The sequence below is a fragment of the Vulpes vulpes genome, chromosome 4 (genome assembly GCF_048418805.1).
Source record: "Vulpes vulpes isolate BD-2025 chromosome 4, VulVul3, whole genome shotgun sequence".
NCBI classification, from domain to species: Eukaryota; Metazoa; Chordata; class Mammalia; order Carnivora; family Canidae; genus Vulpes; species Vulpes vulpes.
Window position 1 is genome coordinate 59,642,618 of NC_132783.1, and position 25,687 is coordinate 59,668,304.

Here is a 25,687-nt window from a genome sequence, read left to right on the forward strand (position 1 = left end):
GGGTCCGGGATCGAGTCCCACATTGGGCTCCTTGCAGGGAGCCTGCTTGTCTCTCTGTGTACCTCTAATGAGGTTCATTCCTTTTTTATTACTGAATAGGATTCCATTTTAGATATTACAGTTTATTCACCTGTTGAAGGATACTTGACTTTTTACCTGTTTTGGTGATTATGAATAGATTATATATAATATATAGTACATTATACATTTTTTCTTTAAAAAGAAAAAAGTATTTCCTGAGTTTGGCTATTTTCACTTAGCAAAATTCATTTAAGATTCATCCCTATTGTTGCTCCTTTTCACAAATCAGGTCCTTTCTCCTCCCTCTTTTCATTTCATCTGATACTATTGTGTTATGTTGCTCATGTTGTTCCAGTTTGGGCATTAAGAGCTATCTCACAGGTTGGCCTCTGGGTCCTTTCTCCAAATTCTTATAATTGTTTCTTTTTTTTTCAAAATTTTATTATTTATTCATGAGAGACACAGAGAGAGAGGCAGAGAAGCAGGCTCCATGCAGGGAGCCCAATGTGGGACTCAATCCCGGATCCTGGAATCATGCCCTGAGCCAAAGGCAAACGCTCAACCACTGAGCCACCCAGGCGTCCCTCTTATAATTGTTTCTGAAGTACTTCTTACTTTTTGACACACAGGATGCTTCAGGCTCCTTGTATTTTCTGTGCCCCAGCCCCAGGATCAGGCATTTTTTCAGAGTCCTGATTCCTTTTAATTGGAGAAATCAAAATCTGAGCTCTAGGTGTGCTGATTGGTCCTGAGTGAAACTTTCTAGACCCTCTCAGCTGACCCCAGCTAAGAAATATATGTATGTGTACCAATCCGTGCTAGTCATCTGCAATCACACTATCCATATTTCTATACCTATCTGTATACACACACAGGACTACATATATGAAAATTAGTGAGCTAACACTAAAATATTTTAGTTTAACCCAAGGTTCATTCTAGCCTTCCCACCCACCCCTTGCTTATTTTTAACTTCATAGACACCAAGATACCTGGTTACCATTATCTACAATATATATATATTCTTCTTGTCCTTGCATACACGTAGTTTCAGAATTGCTAACTCCTGGAGAATTTACCAACTAGAGTGTTTATGTACAGTTCTGTTTGTTTTCAGTCTCAACACATCCAGTCAAAGCATTGTTTTACGGAATTATTTAGGTTAGCTCTTTTACTCCCATTTTAAAACAATTCAGATTATGTGATACATACATTTGTAAAAATTGTAAAAACAGAATGGCTTGTCACAGTCTGCATTGTATTTGTACCCTGTTTGATTTTTTTTCTTTATTTGAATAGAGTTACATTCTCTCTTCGTGGTGTACAGCTCTGAGTTTTGATGAATGCATCCCCATGGTACCATGTGCCATGATCCTAATTACTAGGTTTCCCTCAGGTGACCTGTTCTTACTCAGCTGCCCTTTTCGCCCCAAACCCCTGGCATCCACTGATTTGTTCTCTGTCCTATAATTTAACCTTTTCAAAAATGTCAAAATAGATTAAATGATATAAAATGCAGTTTTTAGGTTTAACTTCTTTCACTTACGCACAAATCATTTAAGATTTTTTTTCCTGGGATGCCTGGGTGGCTCAGTGGTTGAGCATCTGCCTTTGGCTCAAGTCTTGATCCCAGGGCCCTGGGATCGAGTCCCACATCGGGCTCCTTGCATGGAGCCTGCTTCCCCCTCTGCCTATGTCTCTGCCTCTCTCTGTGTGTCTCTCATGAATAAATAAGTAAAATCTTTAAAAAAAAAAAAGATTTTTCCTATGATAGTGTGAGGCATTAGTTCATTCCTTCATTCCTTTTTTATTACTGAATAGTATTCTATTTTAAATATTACAGTTTATTCACCTGTTGAAGGATACTTGAGTTTTTACCTGTTTTGGTGATTATGAATAGATATACTATACATTATACATATATTATACATATATATTATATATTATACATATATATTATACATATATATAATTATACATATACTATACATATATATATATAATTATACTATATATTATACATTGTGTTGAGGATTTTGTGTTGACTTAGTTTTCATTTCACTTGAGTAAATACACAGGAGTAGGATTTATGGTAATTTATGGTAAGTATATGTTTAAATTTATAAGAAACTTTAAAACTGTTTTCCAAAATGTTTATATATGTTTGCATTCCCATCAGCAATGAATAAGAGGTTTGTGTGTGTGTGTGTGTGTGTAAGTGTGTAAGATTTATTTATTTCAGAGAAATCATGAGCACAAGCAGTGGGGAGAGGCAGAGGGAGAAGCAGCTTTTCTGCTGACCAGGGAGCCCAACAACGCAGAGCGGTATCCCAGGACTCTGGGATCACTACCTGAGCCACCCAGGTGCTCCAGTGAATGAGAGTTCTTATTGCTCAAAATCCACAGCGGCATTTTGTATGTTTAATGTTTGTTTTTTGTTTTGTTTTGTTTTGTTTTTCTATTCTAATAGGCGTGTAATAGCCTTATGGCAGTTTAAATCTGCATTTCCTTATAAACTGGTGTTGTACTTGTTTTTCACATGCTTATGTGCTAGGTCTGAATCTTCTTTAGTAACATTTCACACCTTTTGTCAGTTTTAAAGTTCAATCATTTATTTTCTTATTTTTGTTTTTAATAACTATATATTCTAATACAAATACTTTGTCAGAGATGTGATTGGCATTTTATTTTATTTATTTTATTTTATTTTAATTTTTTTTTAATTTTTATTTATTTATGATAGTCACAGAGAGAGAGAGAGAGGCAGAGACATAGGCAGAGGGAGAAGCAGGCTCCATGCACCGGGAGCCCGATGTGGGATTCGATCCCGGGTCTCCAGGATCGCACCCTGGGCCAAAGGCAGGCGCCAAACCGCTGTGCCACACAGGGATCCCTTATTTTAATTTTTTAATTATTTTATTTTATTATTACCAGTGTGTGGCTTGTCTTGTCATTTTAACAGTTTCTGAATGGAGCAAGAGGCTTCCATTTTCATAAAGTCTACTTTATCAGTTTTTCCTTTCATGGATTGCGATTTTGGTGTAAAACTCAAAAATACTCTTTGCATAACCCAAGGTCACAGAAATTTTCTCCTACCCATTCATCTTGAAGTTTTAGAATTATAAGTTTATTTAAGTCTAAAATCCAGTTTGAGTTAACTTTTGCAGGAGGTATGAAGTATAGATTGGTGTTTTTATTTTGTTTTCATGTTTTGCATTTGGATGTTTAAATGTTCCAGTACCATTTGCTGAAAAGACTGTCTTTTCTCACTGAACTAGCTCTGTACCTATGTCAGCAGCCAAGTGGACATATTCGTGTGGGTTTATTTTTGTTCCCTCTATTCTGTTCCATCACTGATCTCTGTATTCATCCTTTCACCAATATCACAGTCTTTTTTTTTTTTTTTAAGATTTTATTTATTCAGGAGAGACACAAAGAGAGAGAGAGAGGCAGAGACACAGGCCGAGGGATAAGCAGGCTCCCTACAAGGAGCCTGATGTGGGACTCGACCCCAATCCCAGATCCCAGGACCGTGTCCTGGGGCAAAGGGAGATGCTCAACCACTGAACCACCCAGGCATCCCCAATATCTGGTTTAGAGTAAGTCTTGAGATTGGGTAGCGTGAGACCACCAACTTTATTTTTCTGCAAAATTGTTTTGACTATTCTAGATCTTTTGCATTTCCACATTAATTTTATAATAAGCTTGTCATATCTATACATAGGTTTGCTTGAATTTTTACTGGAACTACACTGAATCTATATATTAAGTTGGGAGGGATTAACACATAATATTGAGGGTTACACTTTGGGTTCCTTGCTCAGTTGGGGAGCCTACTTCTTTCCCTCTCCCTCTGTCCCTCCCCCCAACTCATGCTCTCTCTTGCTATCTCTCTCTCAAATAAATAAAATCTTTAAAAAAGAAAAAAAATATTGAGGGTTACAAGCAAGGAACATTGTATATCTTTCCTTTTTTTTTTTTTGGATTTTCCTTAATTTCTTTCATCAGTGCTTATAGAGTTAAGCATATAGATCTTGTATATATTTGTTAAGTTTTTACATAAATATTCTGGGTTTTGGCACTTTTAAAAATTATACACAGGGCGCCTGGGTGGCTCAATTGGTTAAGTGTCAGACTCTTGGTTTCAGCTCAGGTCATGATCTCAGGGTCATGAGATCAAGCTCCGCATCAGGCTCTGTTCTCAGCATGAGCTTAAGTTTCTTTCTCTCCCTCCCCCTGCTCACCTGCTTTCTAAATAAATAAAATCTTTTTAAAAATGTATTTGGCCACTGTTAGGTGAAATGCTCTATCGATGTCAATTAGGTATTTGGATGGTAGTGCTATTTATGTTGAAATCCTGACTGATTTTCTTTCCACTGAAAAAAATGCCAATGTCTTCAATTAGGATTTTTCTATTTTTTTCTTTCAATTCCATCAGTTTTTGCCTCCTGTATTTTGAAGCTCTGTTGTTAGATGCATATACATTTAGAATTGTTATGCTTTCTTGGTAATTGGTCTCATTTACCCTGTGTAATGTTGCTCCTCATCTTGGATAATATTCCTTGTGACATGAGTTTATCTAGTATTTATATAGGTTTTTTCAGGTTTTTCTGGTTAGCAATTGGTATATTTCCATTCTTTTCTCTAAACCTATGTGTATATTTAGATGTAATTTGGGTTTCTTAAGAGAATAGTTAGATATTTCTTTAAGCACTTTATATATGCCATTCTATTGTTGTCTGCTTAGTTTCTAGTGAGAAAGCTTCTGAAAGCTGCTGAAAGTGTTTGCATATTATTTGCTTTTGTGTGAACATCTCTTTTTGTGAGCATTTATTCATGGTAATCTTTTTTTTTTTTAAGATTTTATTTATTTGCTCATGAAAGACACGGGGGGGGGGGGGGGGCAAAGACACAGAGGGGTGGGGCAGAGATACAAGCAGAGGGAAAAGCAGCCTCCTCGCAGGAAGCCCAATGTGGAACTTGATTTCAGGACCCCAGGATCACACCCTGAGTCAAAGGCAGACCACTCAACCGCCCAGGCCTCCAATGGTAATCTTTTTGATAACTATTGTACATGATGTGAGTGTACATTCATAATATTGCATGAACAACCATCACAACTATTTTCAACATGAACCAAGACCTAAATAAAAAACATTGTTGAGAATGGTATTTGCAAATATTTGCCTATGAATCAAGAACATGATTACCTTGGTCCTACTGTTCCTACTACATTTGCATTAAAGGAGAAAACGTGTGTGGGCTCTGAGGCCTATAAAGTCTTTTCCGGGTTAAGGAGTCTCTGAGTCTAAGACCCTTGAAGACCTGAAATCTTGGGGTGGTGAGAGTATACAAAAAATCCTCCCATTGATTTGGTATGGTCAATAATGCTCTGTTGGTGCCAGGGGCCTAGCAGCCACTGGGGAAGTGGCAGTAACTTTGCTCACTTGAAAGTATATATTACATTCCTAAAGACTGTATCTATTTTCTGAGGATGTTATCTTCCAATTGGCAACATAACTGAATCTCCAGTAAGCCATTCTACTTTTCAGTTAGGCTAGCTGTTTCAGTGTAATAAAGTATTTGGTAAGACCAGTTAATTCAATGGGCATGAACTTAATGCTGCACTTCCTTTGCTATGAAATGAATTTCTTGACCAGAGGAATACTATGATGGTGAATAAGGCATTCTTTGAGACCATGACTAGTGGTGCTGATAGGAGCAATGCAGATAAGAAAGACAAATCCATATCCAGAATATGTATCTGTTCCAAAAAGAATAAATCTCTGTCCTTTCCATGATGGAAGAGGTCAAATACAAATCAGCCTGCCAGGAGGTAGCTTACTAGTTCTCCCAGATAATGTTGCCGTATCAGAACTTGGTGTTAATCTCTGTTCTTGATGACTGACTTGGCACTTAGTAGTAGCATTATCTAAGTCAGTCTTGGTAAGGGGAAGTCCCTATTGTTGTCCATGTATAATGTCTATCCCTATCTGTTCTTGATGACTAATTTGGCACTAAGCAGTAGCATTAACTAAGTCAGCCTTGGTAAGGGGAGGTCCATATTGTTGCCCATATATAATGTCTATCCCTGCTAACATGGGTACTTTATTCATGGATTTATTGAGACCATGATCACTGTAGTAGATGGGGAAAGAGGCTTGCTGACATTCATAGACCATACTACTTTGTGCACTTGATCAAGAGTACCTTTGGTGGACATTAGCTATTAAGTCATAAATAGTGAAGGTATGAAATTTTCATCTTAACTTGCAAGCTAACAAGTTACCTTGCCATATAGATAAATTATTAGCTGTCAGAAAGATAAAATCACTAATATACACTTGCACACAAATACAGAACACACAGGGCAGCCCTGGTGGCTCAGTGGTTTAGCGCCGCCTTCAGCCCAGGGCGTGATCCTGGAGACCCAGGATCGAGTCCCACATCGGGCTCCCTGCATGGAGCCAGCTTCTCCCTCTGCCTGTGTCTGCCTCTCTTTCTCTCTGTGTCTCTCATGAATAAATAAATAAAATCTTTTTAAAAAATACAGAAAACACAAAGTCTCTAGGTCAGAGTAACTTCATAGCACTGATTCTCCAATCTCCTAACCATGGGGCATCACAGTGAAGGTCAGTTGGTGCCTATACGGGTAATGGAGAAATCCTGAAAGTAAAAACTGATTTTATGTAGAATTGCTGGTAACTTTTAGCCTGTAGATGTTGTGGATTACATGATTTATTTTTGATGTTAAACTAGCTTTGTCCACCAGGAATAAATTCTACTTAGTCATGGTGTATTTTATAGATAGATGATAGATAGATGATTGATAGATAGATAGATGATAGATCTATCTGTACAGCTGGATTCAGTTTGCTGGTATTTTTTTGAGGATTGTTGCATCTAAGTTCATGAGGAAATTGGTCTGTTTTGTACTTCTTGGTTGATAATAGTATCAGGATAACATACATCTCATAAAATTAGATGGGGAGTGTTTCCTTCTCTTCTATTTTCTGAATATTGTGTAAAATGGAATGAATTCTTCTTTAAATGGGGCAATTCTCCAGTGAAATAATCTGGGTCCTGAATTTTCTTTTTTAGGAGATTTTTACGTACATATCCAGTTTTAAAATGGTAGTAGGACTATTCCGATTGCCAATTTCACTTTGGTTGAGTTTTGGAAGTTTGTGATTTTCAAGAAATCCATTTCTTCTACGCTGTTGAATTTGTAAATAGAAAGTTGTTCACAGTATTGCTGCAATATTCTATAATGAAATTCCGTGTTTGTTTAATCACATTGATGATTTATATCTATTTTTATCTTCATCTTGACAATTATTTTATTAGCATTGTACCAAACATAGGATTACTAGATAAGGAGCATGTTCATTTTGAAGTATGATATAAAGAAGCTTCTAGAAAGTTTGTTATTGCTTATACAAAAATTTGGTGGGCATAAACAGTTGCACAGATCCACATCAAACCTGGATATCTCCTACTATTTCTTTTATGTAGCTGTGTGGTACGTTTAGAAATCATGAGGTGTGCATCATTCAACTTTGTTCATTTTAAACATTGCTTTGGCTGAGATGCTTCATACTCTTTAGGAATTTGAAGATTAGTTTTTTCATTTCTGCAAAACAGCTGTAGAATTTTGATAGATATTGCATTCAATCTGTAGATTGCTTTGAGTAATATTGCCATCTTAACATTATGTCTTCCATAGCATGAAAATGAATGTCTTTCCATTTATTTCAGTCTACTTCAATTCTTTTAGTAATGTTGTACAGATTTCAGTGTACAATTTCTTTTCCTTAAGATTATTCCTAGATATTTTAGCATACATACTATTAGAAATGGAATTTCTTAATTTCCTTTTCAGATTATCCATTGCTGCTATATAGAAACACAAGTGATTTTTGAGTATTGATCTTGTATCTTAAAACTAACCTAATTCATATATCAGGGCCAGTAGAGTATGTGTATGCGTGTGTGTGTGTGTGTGTGTGTGTGTGAGAGAGAGAGAGAGAGAGAGAGATTGTTAGTACTTTGTTGAGGGTTTTTATAACTATACTGATAATTTTCATCTATAGTTTTTCTTGGTGAGGGCTTTGTCATTTGGTTTTTAATAAGGAGAATGTTGGCATCATAGAATGAGTGAAGTGTTTTCTCCTCCATTATTTTATGTGAGAGTTTGGAAAGTATTGATGTTAATTACTCTTTTAAATATTTGGTTGAATTCACCAGTAAAGCCATCTGATCCTAGGCTCTTTGTTGTTGAGGGGTTTTTCATTACTGATTCAATCTCTATTTGTTATGTATCTGTTGAGATATTCTATTTCTTCTTGAGTTCTGCTAATTTATGTGTTTCTTGGTATTAACATTGTTTTATATTTATCGTTGGTGCATTTATCTTTTACCTTATATTAGAAAAAGGTAGAGGAGTTACTAATAAAAAATAAAGTGATACTGGTTTTTATATTTACTTATGTAGCTATCTTTACTGGTATTCTTTATTTCTTAACGTGAGTTCAAGTTAAAATAAACCAAAACTAGTGGCATCATAATCCCAGACTTCAAGCTGTACTACACAGCTGTAATCATCAAGACAGTATGGTACTGGCACAAAAACAGACACATAGATCAATGGAACTTAATAGAAAACCCAGAATTGGACCCTCAACTCCATGGTCAACTAATTTTTGACAAAGCAGGAAAGACTGTCCAACAGAAAAAAAGACAGTCTCTTCAACAATTTGGGAAAGTTGGACAGCCACATGCAGAAGAATGAAACTGGACCATTTCCTCACACCATATACAAAAATAGACTCAAAGTGGATGAAAGACCTAAATGTGAGACAGGAATCCACCCTAGAGGAGAACATAGGCAGCAACCTCTGTGACCTCAGCTGCAGCAACTTCTTGCTAGACACATTTCCAAACATAAGGGAAACAAAGGCAAAAATGAACTATTGGGACTTCATCAAGATAAAAAGCTTTTGCACAGCAAAGGAACCATTCGACAAAATCAAGACAACCAACAGAATGGCAGAAGATATTTGCAAATGTCTTATCAGATAAAGGGCTAGTATTCGTCATCTATAAAGAGCTCATCAAACTCAATACCCAAAGAACAAATAATCCAATCGAGAAATGGGCAGTAGGCATGACCAGGCATTTCTCCAAAGGAGACATGCAAATGGCCAACAGATACATGAAAAAAGGCTCAACATCACCTAGCATCGGGGAAATACAAATCAAAATCTCAAGAGAATGGCTAAAATTAACAATTCAAGAAACAGCAGATGTTGGCAAGGATGTGGTGTTGGTGGGAATGCAAGCTGGTGTAGCTACTCTGGAAAACAGTATGGAGGCTCCTCAAAAAGTGAAAAATAGAACTACCCCAGAGACATAAATGCAGTATTCTGAAGGGCACCTGCAACCCAATGTTTATAGCAGCAATGTCCACAATAGCCAAACTATGGAAAGAGCCCAAATACCTGTCGACAGATGAATGGATAAAGAAAATGTGGTCTATATATACAATGGAATATTACTAAGCCATCCAAAAAAAATGAAATCTTGCCATTTGCAAAGACATGCTGGAACTAGAAGGTATTATGCCAAGTGAAGTATAAGACAATTATATGATTTCATTCATGTGTGGAATTTAAGAAACAAAACAGAGGATCATAGGGGAAGAGAAGAAAAAATAAAACAATGAACTGAAATAGGGAGACAAACCATAAGAAACTCTTAATCATAGGAAAAAAACTGAGGATTGTTGGAGGGAAGGGGGCTGGGGAGATGGGTAACTGGGTGATGCCCTTGTGACTTAAACAGCACTGGGTATCATATAAGACTGATGAATCACTGACTTCTACCTCTGAAATAAATACATTATATGTTAATTTAAATTAAAAATATGGCTTCAAGTTACTACATAATATCTAGTGCTCTCTTTATGCTTACAGGACAGCTTTTAGAATTTTTTTATATGTCAAATCCACACTGACTTAGCTTGACTAAACTTTGATCTGGCTTCACTTCTCTTCACAAGCCCCTGCATTTGTTTGGTCCCCAGGTCTGAGCAAACACCCTGAACAGCTCAACCAGCGGTTGGCTGACCACAGCTGGAACATTTCATATCAGACTACGCCATCATGCTTTTAGTTCATTTTCCCCACTCACTTGCCCAGTTTCCTCTCAAAAGTTCCTGCTTATTTGTAAATGTCTTCTCATGTACTCCTATCAGACTTCTTACTCCTCCCTCTAAAAGAAATGCCTTTTTCTAAAGTTTACTTACGTAAGTAATCTCTACACCCAAGTGGGGCTCAAACTCACAATCTAAGATCAAGAGTCACACACTCCCCCCAACTGAGCCAGTGAGGTGCCCCAGAGAAGCGTTTTTCTATTGAATTTTGAGATGCTTTTAGATCCTGAAGTCAGAGCATTGTTTTAATTGAAATAGTCTTTTTGAAATAAGGTTCTCTTTACTGAAGTCTGGATTTATTTTTATTTGATATTTGAAGGTCCCAGTTGCTACCTTCTTCACAGCTGAAATGTTATCTATTGTTTACTTTGAAACAGTTTTTTTATTTTATGGCTAGTATTTCCTATTTAATTCGATTTCTAATATTTACAGTACCCTTCCTACTTATATTCAAAATGCACACTGATTTACATTTAGCTTGGTTCGAAAGGCACACTGATTGTGAGACATTTCTTTGAGGTACTGAAAAAATCGGGGCTGCGTACAGAAGCAACAAACCCATGCCACAATCTCTGAATTGCTGAAGAAGCGACGTTTCAGCTATTTTCCAAAGCCCTGGGCGAGCGGGCTCAGGGGAACCGCAGTGCGGACGGGACCTGGCCTTCCGCCGCTCCTTTCGCGCATGTGCATTACCTCGCGGGCTCGCTCAGGTCCTGCCGCGACAGTGAGGGACGGTTCGGAGTTTCCAGGGCCCTGCAGGTCCGCCTGCCGCTCTGGGAGCTGGTGCGGCCGCAGTGGGAGGGCGGGCGAGGCCAGGGGGCTGGGGCGATCTGGGTGGCCCCTGCGTGGCTCCGGGAAGCAGGCGCCGGCGGCAGTGCCTGGCAGCGGGAACCCACCCGGGGACCTCAGCGGGACTCTCGGCTGTTCCACCCGAGACACGGTACGAGGAGGCGCAGGCTGCGTGGAGGGACCACGGACCACGGGACGGGAGTCTCCGATAGGGGGAGGGGGCCTGCGGGGGGGCGGGGACTCGGCGCCCGGGGAGGATGCACGCTCCGCGAGGACCCCGCGGCGCAGGGGGTGCGGCCGTGGGAGGAGCGCGCGCTGCGCTTGCGCGGTGGGAGCGCTTGGTCGAGCGGGGCGGGCTTGAGCAGGTGCCTCGGCCCGCGCTGGGCAAGAAACCCCTTTGCGGTGGATAACCGACGAGACTTGACGTCTGTGAAACTGAAGATATTAGTAGCATCTGCCTCACGGGACTGTTCAGAGGATTAAATACTGCAGCTCAGTGCCCAGCAGTAGATATCAACTGCTGTTGTTAATAGACTTATTCTTATCACTCATCACTTTATGCTCACAACCGCTCACGTAGGTCGGTGTAGTTCTCCTTGTAACGAAAAAGAGCACTGAGACGGCGAGGAATGTTATATACTCCTGTGCGTGCCACAACGCTAGCAAACTAGAAGACAATTTTAGTTGTTTCTCAAATATCGTAGTCTCTGCAATTAGGTTTCTTGGTTATAAAAAGCAAACATTGCATCCTGCATAGCACTTAAAAGAACTAATTTGACATGTGAAAAAACAATTTGAATGATTGAATCTTACCATGTAGTAGTTCAGTTTCGGGGATTCCTAGGTGTCTTCAGAGCTTTTGATAGGGATAGCATAACTGTTTCCAAATTAGGTCTGTAACAGTGTTTTCAGCAGCCTTGATTTGAGTTTATTGATAGTCTGACCTCAGATACTATATAATAACAAATATGTTTGAACTGTGGGCCTGCGTGACAATTGCAGTTAAAATGAATTTGCCCTTCAGGCTCATTTCTCATCTACCTTAGAACAAGGAGGTGAAGTAAGGAGGAGTCTCTAAGAACAGAATGTTAGGTGGAGAGAACCTTCCCACTATTTGAGTTTGTTTTTAAATAGGGTCAGTGCGGGACTCAGCTCATGACCCTGAGATCAAGACTTCAGCTGAGACCCAGTCAGTTGCTTAACCCACCCAGCCGTCCAAGATGCCTCTTAAACTATGCTGCCTCTGTGTTCCTGGAGACGAGGAGACCCTAGATTTTCACAGCCTGTTCAGAATGAGTGAGATTTGAGAGTGTTGCCACATTCAGAGGCTTTCCCAGGCTGCCCAATGATGGGAGGCCCGGAGGAGGGCAACCAGGGTGAAAGGAGTGAAGGGCAGTTAGCCAACACAGGAAATAAAACTTCAGTGGAGGCCTTCCAGGGATATGTGGGGAAGGGCCTTAACACTAGATGTGAGTCAGTTTTGTCTCACCAATCCCAGCTCAATCCCCACTGTCTTTATCTTTCCCTCTTTCCCAATTCTGAGCTCTTCCCATACAATGAATCTAGCATTTAAAGATGTGTTGATGAGTTCTTTATAGGACAGCAGTACAAGAAGAGTTATGTTTCTTCTTAAAAGTTGAGGAGAAATAGATGCTGAGAGTATACGTGAGTTTCCCTGGCATTGTGTTAGGGGCGGAACCCAGAAGAGATGTTGAGCCTCTCCAATTCAATGGTACATCATCACTGGTAACATACATTCCTTAAAAGACAGCCATTGGAGAATCTGCACGTCCTTTAGAAAAACAATTAAAAAGTACCCTTACCTGAAAGTACCTCCTTCCTTTTTTTCATAGCTTTGGTTGGGTTCTCTAACTGGAGGAGTAAACAAGGAAATGTACATGTAACAACTTTTGTTATACAACCTTTGCTGAAGGTTTAGTGTTGCTTCATTTAACATACTGCAATTTGTCTAACCAATTTTCTCATTTTAAAAATTTCTTTGAAACAGAAGAAAGGGGTATAGACATTGTTTTAAAAGTGTCCTAGATAAGGGACAAGCTGGGTGGCTCAGCGGTTGAGCATCTGCCTTCACCTCAGCATGTTCCCGCGGTCCCGGGATGGAGTTCCGTATTGGGCTCCCTGCAGGGAGCTTGCTTCTCCCTCTGCCTGTCTCTGTCTCTCTCTGTGTATCTCATGAATAAATAAAATCTTTTTATAAATGTCCTAGACAATACTTCCATTCATCCAATGAAAAGTTGCACACCCAAGCTCTGCATGGCCAAATCACAGTCACATGTGGATGTGTGGGTGCTTTATCCTATGTCCTTTCCTGCCCGATCTGTAAGGTGAAAAGGATACTCTCACACAGAGAGGCATTTCACCCTGGTGATGTTTGCAGATTTTTACGAAGACAAGTCCAAGGGGATCCTTGGGTGGGTCAGTGGTTTAGCGCCTGCCTTTGGCTCAGGGCGCGAACCTGGAGTCCTGGGATCAAGTCCCAGGATCAAGTCCCAGGATCAGATTCCCTGTGTGGAGTCTGCTTCTCCCTATGCTTGTGTTTCTGCCCCTCTCTCTCTGTGTCTCATAAATAAATAAAATCTTAAAAACAAAAAAAAGACAAGTCCAAGAACTGTAAGGCAATCTGTACCTCTAATGACTTCATTCCTCTTTTTCTATCCCAGCTCTACCTTCAGAGACCTCTACATTTTTCCAAGAGAGATCAGCAAAATATGAAGAAATCCTGTGTGAGTTGTTGAAGTCGTTTTCTGGTTTGTTTTATAATGGATTTTATAAGGTTAATGATGCCTATATTTAAAATGGAAAAGTAGAACTATAATGAACCTGAAGAAAACAACATAGCACAGTAGTTCTCAAACTTTAGTGTGCATCAGATCAAAACTGGGAAGTTTTTTCAACCATAGAGTGGGGCCTGAGGATTTTCATTTTTGAACAGAATTTTAGGTGATGAGGTGTATAGACCAGTAGCATTGGATTTGCAGATCAATAAGGCAAAGTTGGCAGGAGATAGATGCACACACACATCATATGAAGTTAGATGGTTATCAAACTTAACTTGCAAATATTTCTGGCGTTTTCGCCTTGATTCCCTCCCTACCCCAACCTCTGAAAAAAAAAAAAAAAAAAAAAGACATGCATAGAGCAGCCCGCTTTCTTTTGGAACCTAAAGACTTTCTGGTTTCGAAAGCTGAATAAAAAAATTTTGTTCTGTTTATATAAATGATAAACAACCTTCTGTTGGCAACCATAAACTAAATGCCTATAATTATCCTTTAATGGAAGCAAGAGACAGTACCAAGAGGAACCTAGTTAAATGAGGTTTTTTAGGAGGATGTATGACTGAAGCCCATGTAGACAGCTTTCCATTGGTCTTAGTTTGTTTTGTTTTCCTTTGATAACCTAGAACTTCTTTGGAATAAATTGACTACATGTTCTTAAAACAACTCCAGAATTCCCAGTCCCTGGCAACCACTCATCTCTTTTCCCTCAGTATGGACTTTTGTCTTCTGGGTCTTTTATATAAATGCAGTCATACAATATGTATTGTTTTATGTGTCTTCCTTCACTTAGTATAATGTTTTAAAAATGCGTCCATATTGGGCATGTTACAGATGTCATTCTTTTTCTTTTCCATCTTTATTAAGGTATATTTGACAAAACTGTAAGATACTTAGTGAACATCGTGATTTTGATATTTTTATACATTGTCAGAGGATTCTTCCCATCTAATCTGCTAACACATCTATCACCTCATATGTTTCTTTTTTTGTATGTTTTTTGTTTTTGTTTTGTTTTTTTTTGGTGAGAAACTTTTAAGTTCTCTCTTAGAAAATTTTAGTGGTACAATGCAGTGATATCAACTTTAGTCCCCATGTTATATATTAGATCCTCAGACCTTCTTCATTTTATAGCTGAATGTTTGTACCTTTTTACCAAGACTATGTTCCTTTTTTTTACTTTGTTCCTTTTTATTGCTGAATAATATTCCATTGTATAAATGGACTATATTCTGTTTACTTATCAGTTAACAGACATTTGGCTTGTTTCTGCCTTCCCACTATTGTGAATTGTGCTGCTTTGAACATTCATGTGCAAGTTTTCTTGAATATGTCTTTAGTTCTTCTGGGTATTTACTGAGAAGTGAAATGCTGGATTGTACTTTTGTTGTAGTTTTAACTTTTTTTAAAGATTTTTTATTTATTCATGAGAGACACAGAGAGAGAGGGAGAGACATAGGCAGAGGGAGAAGCAGGCTCCCTGCAGGGAGCCCAATGCAGGACTCGATCCCAAGACCCTGGGATTATGACCTGAGCCAAAGGCAGATGCTCAGTCACTGAGCCACCCAGATGCCCCAGTTGTAGTTTTAATTTTTTGAGGAACAGCCAAACTGTTTTTCACAATGCCTGCACAATTTTATATTTCCACCAATAATGTATAAGAGTTCGTTTTTCCTCATTATTGACAAAGCTTATTGTCTTTATTATAGCCACCCTGGTGGGTATGAAGTACTATTTCATTGTGGTTTTGATTTGCTTTTTTCCTAATGACTAATGAGTATCTTTTCATATGCTTATTGGATATTTGTGTATCTGCTTTGCAGATATGTCCATTCAAATCCTTGGCTCATTTTTTAAATTCGATTTATTGTAAGCGTATTTTGGAGACTAGACTTTTATCGGATATATTTTCAAATATTCTTCCCGTTTTGTGAGTTATCTTTTCATTCTCTTGAAAGTATGTCCTTTGATTCACAAAAGGTTTTAATTTGGTTAAGTCTGGCTTATCTCTTTTACTTTGTTGCATTTGCTTTTGATGTCATATCTAAGAATCCACTGTCAATCTAAGATCATGAAGATTCACTCCTGTTTTCTTCTAAGAGTGTTAATACTCTTAAATGTAATAACTCTTACATTTAGGTCTTTGATCTATTGAGACTATTTTTTCTCCCATTGAATGACCTTGGCACCTTTGTTGAGAATCAGTTGACCATAGATGTGTGGGTTTATTTCTGGACTGTCAATTCTGTTCATTTGCTCTATATGTATATTATTATGCCAGTTCTATCCCGTTTTGATACTGTAGCTTTGTAGCATGTTTGAAGTCAAGAAGTGTGAGTTCTCTAATTTGTTTTCCTGAACAAATTTGCCAGTATTGTTTTGGCTATTTTTGTTAAAATACTTATTTATTTTAGAGAGAGAGAGTGCATACAAGCAGGAGAGGCAGTGAGAGGGAGAGAGAATCTCAAGTAGACTCCACACTGAGTACAGAGCCTGACATGGGGCTCAATCTCATGACTCTGAGATCACTACCTGAGTTGAAACCAAGAATCAGGTGCTTAACCAACTGCAACATGCAGGTACCCCTGTTTTGGCTATTTGATGTCCTCTGCAATTACATATGAATTTGAAGATCCTGTCCATTTCTGCAAAAAAAAAAAAAGGCTGCTGGATTTTTCATTGAATCTGTAGAACACTGGAGGAGCATCACCATGTTATCTATATTAAATATTCCATTTCAAGAAAAAAAGAGTGTCCATTTATTTACTCTTTTAAAATTTCTTTCAGGGGGATCCCTGGGTGGCTCAGCAGTTTAGCACCTGCCTTTGGCCCAGGGCGCAATCCTGGGTCCCAGGATCAAGCCCCGCGTCAGGCTCCCAGCATGGAGCCTACTTCTCCCTCTGCCTGTGTCTCTGCCTCTCTTTCTCCCTCTCTATGTCTATCATGAATAAATAAATAAATAAATCTTTTATTTATTTTATTTTTTTTAAATAAATCTTTTAAAAAAATAAAAATAAAATTTCTTTCACCACAGTTTTGTGGTTTTCAGTGTGCAAGTCTTGGACCACCTTGATTAAATCTGTTCCTAAGTATTTTATTTTTTATGCTATTGTAAATAGAATTGTTTTCTTAATTTACTTTTGGATTGTTCATTATTAGTGTATTGAAAAACAACTGCTTTTTGTGTATTCATCTAGTGTTCTACAATTCTGCTGAATTCACTTATTAGCTCTAATAGGGTTTTTTGTGGATTCTTTAGGATTTTCTATTTAAAAGATCATGTCTTCTATAAATAGGGAAAGTTTTACTTCACTCTTTCTAATTTGTGCATCTTTATTTCTTTTTCATACCTAATTGCTCTGGCTGGGATTTCTCTAACAGTGATGACTTGGAGTGGTCTAAGTGGGTATTCTTGTCTTGTTCCTGATCTCACTGGAAAGCATTGAGTCTTTCACTATTAATAAATATATTACCTGTTTTTCATAAATATCTTTTCTCATGTGGTGGAGTTCGCTTTTACTCCTAATTTATTGAGTGATTTGTATTCTGAAAAAGTTTTTATATGTAGTTATTTTTTCTGCTTCAATTGAGAACTGTATGTGTATATGTTCTTTATTGTTGTGATATATTAATGTTCTTATGTTAAACTGCTCTTGCATTCCCCATGTAAATTCCACTTTGTCATGATTCATGATCCTTTTAGTATGTCATTTGCCTCAAATTCATAGTATTTGGTTGAGAATTTTACATCTGTATCCATAAGATGCATTGTTCTATCATTTTCTTTTATTGTGATGCCTTCATCTGGCTTTACTATAAGGGTAATTAATACCAGTTTCATAGTGTTAAGAAGTATGTATTTATCTTCTTTTTTGATGAGGAGTTTGTGAAAGATTATTGTTGTTTCTTCTTTATCTTTGTTAAAATTCACCAGTGAGGTCATCTGGTTCTGTACATTTCTTTGTTGGGAGGTTTTTGATTACTAATTCTATCTCTTTGCTTACTATTCACATTTTGTATTTTTTTTCTTGAGTCTGTGGTAATTTGTGTGTTTCTAGGAATTTATTCATTTCATCTAAGTTACCTAATTTTTTGGTATTATAATTAATTGTTCATAGTATTTTTTAACAACCCTTTTTATTTCTGTTAGGTTGGTAGTAGTGTCTCAATTTCTGATTTGAATATTTTGAGCTTTCTCTAATTTTTACTTGTCAATCTAGATAAAGGTGTTTCAATTTTGTTGATTTTTTTCCAAAGAAGCAAATTTCAGTTTTGTTAATTCTGATTTTTATTATTCTTTGTCCTTCCTGAGACAAAGACAAAAACACATATTTCTTACTCTATCACAAGGAGAGAGACAAACAGGGAAGACACCATGTGATAAGAGATTGGAATAATGCAGCTGCAAACCAAGGAATGTCAACTGTTGCTGGTCATTATTGGAAGCTAGAAAGAGGCAAGGAGAGAGTCTACCCAGAGTCCCAGATGGGAGCATGGCCTTGGTGATGCCTTGCTTTTGGACTTCCAGCTTCCAGAACTGTGAGAGAATATATTTCTCATTACAAAACTACCAATTTTGGGGAATTTGTTGTAGCAGCTCTGGGAATCTCATATGTGTGCCCATTAACAGATTTGTAGTTATTATTTAATGCTTATATCTTTTAAATCAGAGGAAAAAAACGAAGCTTATTAACTAAAAATACAATGCTGTTGGCTTTTATGTTTACCTTTGTAGTTTAGTTTAATGGTGTTCCTTATTTCTTCTAATGGCTTTGAGTTAATGTCTTCCATTCATCAAGGACTCCTTTTAGCATTTCTTGTAGGATAGGTGTATTAACAACAAACTCTCTCAGCCTTTGTCTGAGAATGGCTTAATTTCTTCTTTTTTTTTAAGTAGGTTCCACACCTAGTGTGGAGCCCAACATGGAGCTCTAACTCATGACCCCAAGATCAAGACCTGAGCTGAAATCAAGAGTTGGATGCTCAACTAACTGAGCCACCCTGGTGCCCCTACTTTTGTCATTTTGAAGAATAGTTTTTCTGAATATAGAATTCTTCATTGAATTTTCTTCTTTTAGCACCTTTTCTGATGAGAAATTGGCTATTAATTTTTCTAACACTGTCTTGTACATGATGAGTCTTCCCTGTTCTTTCAAGATTCTTTTTGTTGTCTTGACAGTTGGTATGCTGTATCTCAGTGTTTATCCTATTTGTAGTTCCTTGAGCTTCTTGGATGTATAGATTAATCTTTTTCATCAACTTTGGGAGGTTTCAGCTATTATTTTTTTAAAATATTTTTTTTGCTCATCCCTCTGGGATCCCATTATGTAGCTTTTGGTATGCTTGTTGCTGTCCCACAGATCTCTTAGGCTGTCTGTATTCTTCTTCAGTCTTTTTTCTTTCTGCCCTTTAGACTGTATAATTTCAGTTTACCGATCTTAGAGTTTGTTGATTTCCTTTCCTACCTTCTTGTATCTGCAGCAGAAACCTCTAGTGGATCTTTCATTTTAATTATTTTTTCAACTTGGGAGTTTCTGTTTGGTTCCCTTTTATACTTCCTATCTCTCTGTTGATGCTTGCTTTGGTGGAACATCATTCTTCTGTTTTTCTTTAGTTTTTTTTTTCATGGTTCCCTTTATCTCTTTAAACCTATTTAAGACAGGGATCCCTGGGTGGCGCAGCGGTTTAGCGCCTGCCTTTGGCCCAGGGTGCGATCCTGGAGACCCGGGATTGAATCCCACGTCAGGCTCCCAGTGCATGGAACCTGCTTCTCCCTCTGCCTATGTCTCTGCCTCTCTCTCTCTCTGTGTGACTATCATAAATAAATAAAAATTTAAAAAAAAATTAAAAAAAAAAACCTATTTAAGACAGTTGACTTATAATCTTTGTTTTGTAAGTCCATAGCCTAGCACTTCTCAGAGAAAGCATCTATTAATTTTTATGAATGGAATATACTTTCCCATTTAAGTGCCCTGATATTTTTTGGTGAAGACCAGACATTTTGAATATTATGTTAACTCAGAAATCAAGTCATCGGGGATCCCTGGGTGGTGCAGTGGTTTGGCGCCTGCCTTTGGCCCAGGGCGCAATCCTGGAGATGCGGGATCGAGTCCCACGTCAGGCTCCTTGCATGGAGCCTGCTTCTCCCTCTGCCTGTGTCTCTGCCTCTCTCTCTCTCTCTCTCTCTCTCTCTCTCTCTCTGTGTGACTATCATAAATAAATAAAAAATTAAAAAAAATTAAAAAAGAAATCAAGTCATCCCTTACGCTATACCCCAGACTTGTTACTGTTGTGTGAAGCATAGTTTTGTGGTTGCGTAATGAGTTTCTAAACTATTTCTATAAAGACTGATTGTTCCATGTCTTTACCAAAGTCTCTATTTCATCTGCCAGTGTTGAACTAGTGATTTAACAGAGATTTAAATGCCTAGGGCCAACAAAACCAAAAATCTCTTGAGTCCTTGCTGCTGGGGTCTAGGTGCATTGGGGTACACCTCCCATAACAAGCTGGGTCATTTACAACTCTTCCTTCACCCTCACTTTTTGCTTACCCACAGCTGGTGGCCATTAGAAGTGAGCTTGGGGCTTTTTTGAATGTGTGCCTCATCCTGAATATGTGTGGTGTCTTCCAGATTTCCAGTAGTATACAGATGTTTTTCAAAATCTCAAACCATTTCACTCCCCAGCTTTTCTTTTATTTATTTATTTTTTTTTTTTTAATTTTTTTTTATTTACGATAGTCACAGAGATAGAGAGAGAGAGAGAGAGGCAGAGACACAGGCAGAGGGAGAAGCAGGCTCCATGCACCGGGAGCCCGATGTGGGATTTGATCCCGGGTCTCCAGGATCGCGCCCTGGGCCAAAGGCAGGCGCCAAACCGCTGCGCCACCCAGGGATCCCCCAGCTTTTCTTCCTAGACTTTTTTGTCATATCTTGTTTGCCCCAGCTGATATCTTTTGCCCCTGGTGGCAACAGCTGGCTCATTTGCCTTTAACTGTTTTAGATGCTTTCTCCATAGTCATTTCTCCAGTGTGAGAGAGTTATTAGCATTCTGCATTAGTCTTGCAGATCACCACTAGATAGGTCAAAACAAACAATCCCAATTGTTTGAGAACCAGCTCTGTTTTACTCTCTTTAGCACCAGGAATCTACACCAAGAATATGGGATTTCATCTTCTAAGACTGTGGCTGAGCTAGTGTCATGGATTAAATTTTGTTTGCTGAAGAGTCATATGTACAAGTCCTAACCCCTACCCAGTACCTTAGAATATGACCTCATTTGGAGACAGGGTTTTTACAGAGGCAATCAAGTTAAACTGAGGTCATTAAGCTGGAATCCCCATTAAAGGGAGATTTGGGCACAGAGTTGCATACATAGGGAAGATGATGTGTCATAGGGAGAAGATGGCCTTCTGCAAGCCCTTGAGAGAGGCCTCAAACACCTCCTTCCCTCACAGTGCTCAGTAAAAAACACTGTGCGAACACCAAACTCTTGGACTCCAGTCTTCTGAACTGCAACTGCAAACAGTAAATTTATGTCATGTAAGCCACTCAGTTTTTATAGTTGTTCTGGTAGCCCTAGCAGTTGTGTGCGGCCTGAGAGGGTGTGGTGGAGCAAGATGGAGTTAAAATGAAACGGATCTCTCCCACCAGGTTTCACTTGCCGCCTTCTCGGTCAGTCATTTGCTTGATGGTTGTCAGCTTTTGCCTCTTTTCCAGGGTTCTGATAAAATTCATTCTGATAGTTGTGGGGTTTTTTTTTGATGTTTCTGGGGAGGGCTGGCACTCTGGGAGTTTCCTGTCATACCTTTTTTCCTGAACAAGGTTTGCTTCAGTGATATTTTGCAGTGTATGAGTTCCTTGACTTCTGTAGCATTTGACTTCATTGCCTGTGCTCCTCTGAAGTCTACTGTAGGCTCCTGTGACTCCATGTAGCCCCTTCCTACCTGTCTAATGATAGTGATAGCTCCTTTATGGAGTCTTGACTTGGTAGAAATGTATAACTGCATTAAAAGCTGTAACAAATGACCACAAATGTAGTGGCTTAAGCCAACACAGATTTATCCTCTTAGAGTTCTTGGAAGTCAGAAGTCTGAGATTAACCTTATGGGTCTAAAATCAAGGCAGTGGCAAGATTGGTATCTTCTGAAGGCTCTGAGGGGAAAGTCTCTGGCTTTTTTTTTTTTTTTTTAAAGCTATCTGGCAACTTCCTTCGTTTTCAAAGTGCATTACTTCAGTCTCCACTTTGTCTTTACATTGCCTTCTCTTCTGTAGTCCAGGCTCTGTCTGAAGGCTTGTTAGGATGCTTGTGATTAAGCTCCAGGCCTGATCTGGATCATCCAGGAAAATTTCCTCTTTTCGATTCTTAGCTTAATCCTATCTGTAAAGTCTCTCTGGCCATATATGGTAGTGTTCACAGGTTCCAGGGATTAGGCCATGAATATTTCTGGGGCCATTAAATCAGTCCATTACTGCGTTTTCATCCCTGACTCACTGTTCCTTTCTATTTGTATATGTACATTGATTTGTTGTTCTATTTGTGTAGGTAGACAGAACTGTATGTATATATCGTAAAATAATTATTTTTGTTTTATATGATTTTTAGAATTATGAAGGCTCTCTTATTTGCTATGTATGTTCCTGCAGCTCTGTTTAAAATTTATTTTTAAATTCTTTTAAAAGATTTTATTTCAGAGAGAACAAACGGGGGAGGGGGGGAAGAGAGGGAGGGGAAAGAATCTTAAGCACACTGTGCTGAGCAGAGCCCAATGTGGAGTTCAATCCTTTGACCCCGAAATCATAACCTGAACCAAAATCAAGACCGGATGCTTAACTGACTGAGCCACCCTGGCACACCTGTATTTAAAATTTAGTATTTCATTTAAGATCTGTCCAGATTGGTTAATACTTGATCTTTTTAATATCCTGTTATACAAGTGTAATTTTTTTTTGGATTTGAATTATGACTTTATTTACCATATCAATAATTTATTCTGGTAATAAATTAGTATGTACAGCAATCAAAAGTGTTGGGTGCTTTCCAAGAAAACAGCTTCTGAACGTGTACACTAAAATATATGTAGAATCATTTAAATAGGCAATTTTATTTTCAAACTCAGAAGTGTGGAAACATCAAGATACTGAAGAAGCATGGAGTCTCTTTCTCTAATAGTTCATGATTTAGTTTTGAGTCTATGTAAAGGTTTTAATCACCATTTCAGCTCCTGCAAGCTACAAAGCCTGAAATTATAATATTCACAGTTTATACAAAGTTAGTAAGAGACAGAGAGGCTGGATTACAGATCAGTTCTCAGAGGTCTGAAATGTCTGTTAAGGTACACAAGGCACATAATACACACAGAACTCTACTCATATCTGAAAGATCCTGGTTTTACTTTCTGCTTAACAACTTTGGGGTATATCTCCAACAGTGCAATTGCTGGGTCGTAGGGAAGGTCTATTTCTAACTCTTTGAGGAACCTCCACACAGTTTTCCAGAGTGGCTGCATCAGCTCACATTCCCACCAACAGTGTAAGAGGGTTCCTTTTCTCTGCATCCTCTCCAACATTTGTGGTTTCCTGCCTTGTTAATTTTCTCCATTCTCACTGGTGTGAGGTGGTATCTCATTGTGGTTTTGATTTGTATTTCCCTGATGGCAAGTGATGCAGAGCATTTGCTCATACGCCTGTTGGCCATGTCTATGTCTTCCTCTGTGAGATTTCTGTTCATGTCTTTTGCCCATTTCATGATTGGATTGTTTGTTTCTTTGGTGTTGAGTTTGATAAGTACTTTATAGATCTTGGAAACTAGCCCTTTATCTGATATGTCATTTACAAATATCTTCTCCCATTCTGTAGGTTGTCTTTTAGTTTTGTTGACTGTATCCTTTGCTGTGAAAAGCTTCTTATCTTGATGAAGTCCCAATAGTTCATTTTTGCTTTTGTTTCTTTTGCCTTCGTGGATGTATCTTGCAAGAAGTTACTGTGGCCGAGTTCAAAAAGGGTGTTGCCTGTGTTCTCCTCTAGGATTTTGATGGACTCTTGTCTCACGTTTAGATCTTTTATACATTTTGAGTTTATCTTTGTGTCTGGTGCAAGAGAGTGGTCTAGTTTCACTCTTCTGCATGTGGATGTCCAATTTCCCCAGCACCATTTATTGAAGAGACTGTCTTTCTTCCAGTGGATAGTCTTTCCTCCTTTATGAATATTAGTTGACCATAAAGTTCAGGGTCCACTTCTGGATTCTCTATTCTGTTCCATTGATCTATGTGTCTGTATTTGTGCCAGTACCACACTGTCTTGATGACCACAGCTTTGTAGTACAACCTGAAATCTGGCATTGTGATGTCCCCAGATATGGTTTTCTTTTTTAAAAATCCCCTGACGGGATCCCTGGGTGGTGCAGCGGTTTGGCGCCTGCCTTTGGCCCAGGGTGCGATCCTGGAGACCCAGGATCGAATCCCACGTTGGGCTCCCGGTGCAAGGAGCCTGCTTCTCCCTCTGCCTATGTCTCTGCCTCTCTCTCTCTCTCTCTCTCTCTCTTCTCTGTGCGTGTGTGTGTGTGACTATCATAAATAAATAAAAAAAATTAAAAAAATAAAATAAAATTCCCCTGGCTATTCGGGGTCTTTTCTGATTCCACACAAATCTTAAAATAATTTGTTCTAACTCTGAAGAAAGTCCATGGTATTTTGATAGGGATTGCATTAAACGTGTAAATTGCCCTGGGTAACATTGACATTTTTACAATATTAATTCTGCCAATCCATGAGCATGGAATATTTTTCCATCTCTTTGTGTCTTCCTCAATTTCTTTCAGAAGTGTTCTATAGTTTTTAGGGTATAGATCCTTTACGTTTTGGTTAGGTTTATTCCTAGGTATCTTATGCTTTTGGGTGCAATTGTAAATGGGATCGACTCCTTAATTTCTCTTTCTTTAGTCTCATTGTTAGTGTATAGAAATGCCACTGATTTCTGGGCATTGATTTTGTATCCTGCCACGCTACCAAATTGCTGTATGAGTTCTAGCAATCTTGGGGTGGAGGCTTTTGGATTTTCTATGTAGAGTATCATGTCATCGGCGAAGAGGGAGAGTTTGACTTCTTCTTTGCCAATTTGAATGCCATTAATGTCTTTTTGTTGTCTGATTGCTGAGGCTAGGACTTCCAGTACTATGTTGAAAAGCAGTGGTGAGAGTGGACATCCCTGTCTTGTTCCTGATCTTAGGGGAAAGGCTCCCAGTGCTTCCCCATTGAGAATGATATTTGCTGTGGGCTTTCTGTAGATGGCTTTTAAGATGTTGAGGAAAGTTCCCTCTATGCCTACACTCTGAAGAGTTTTGATCAGGAATGGATGCTGTATTTTGTCAAATGCTTTCTCTGCCTCTAATGAGAGGATCATATGGTTCTTGACTTTTCTCTTGCTGATATGATGAATCACATTGATTGTTTTACGAGTGTTGAACCAGCCTTGTGTCCCGGGAATAAATCCTACTTGGTCATGGTGAATAATTTTCTTGATGTACTTTTGGATCCTATTGGCTAGTATCTTGTTGAGAATTTTTGCATCCATGTTCATCAGGGATATTGATCTGCAATTCTCCTTTTTGGTGGGGTCTTTGTCTGGTTTTGGAATTAAGGTAATGCTGGCCTCATAGAACGAATTTGCAAGTACTCCATCTCTTTCTATCTTTCCAAACAGATTTAGGAGAATAGGTATGGTTTATTCTTTAAACGTTTGATAGAATTCCCCAGGGAAGCCATCTGGCCCTGGACTTTTGTGTCTTGGGAGGTTTTTGATGACTGCTTCAATTACCTCCCTGGTTATTGGCCTGTTCAGATTTTCTGTTTCTTCCTATTCCAGTTTTGGTAG

General features: G+C 38.5%; 1 protein-coding gene across 1 annotated transcript in view; it reads left to right on the plus strand.

Moving 5' to 3' along the window:
* Window positions 1-25,687, plus strand: part of LOC140598746 (uncharacterized) — a 62,053-nt gene that overhangs the window by 2,821 nt on the left and 33,545 nt on the right. Inside the window, exon 3 of the mRNA XM_072757276.1 lies at window positions 13,705-13,767. The gene's annotated coding sequence lies outside the window, so the exon portion shown is untranslated. The remainder of the gene's footprint in view (window positions 1-13,704; window positions 13,768-25,687) is intronic.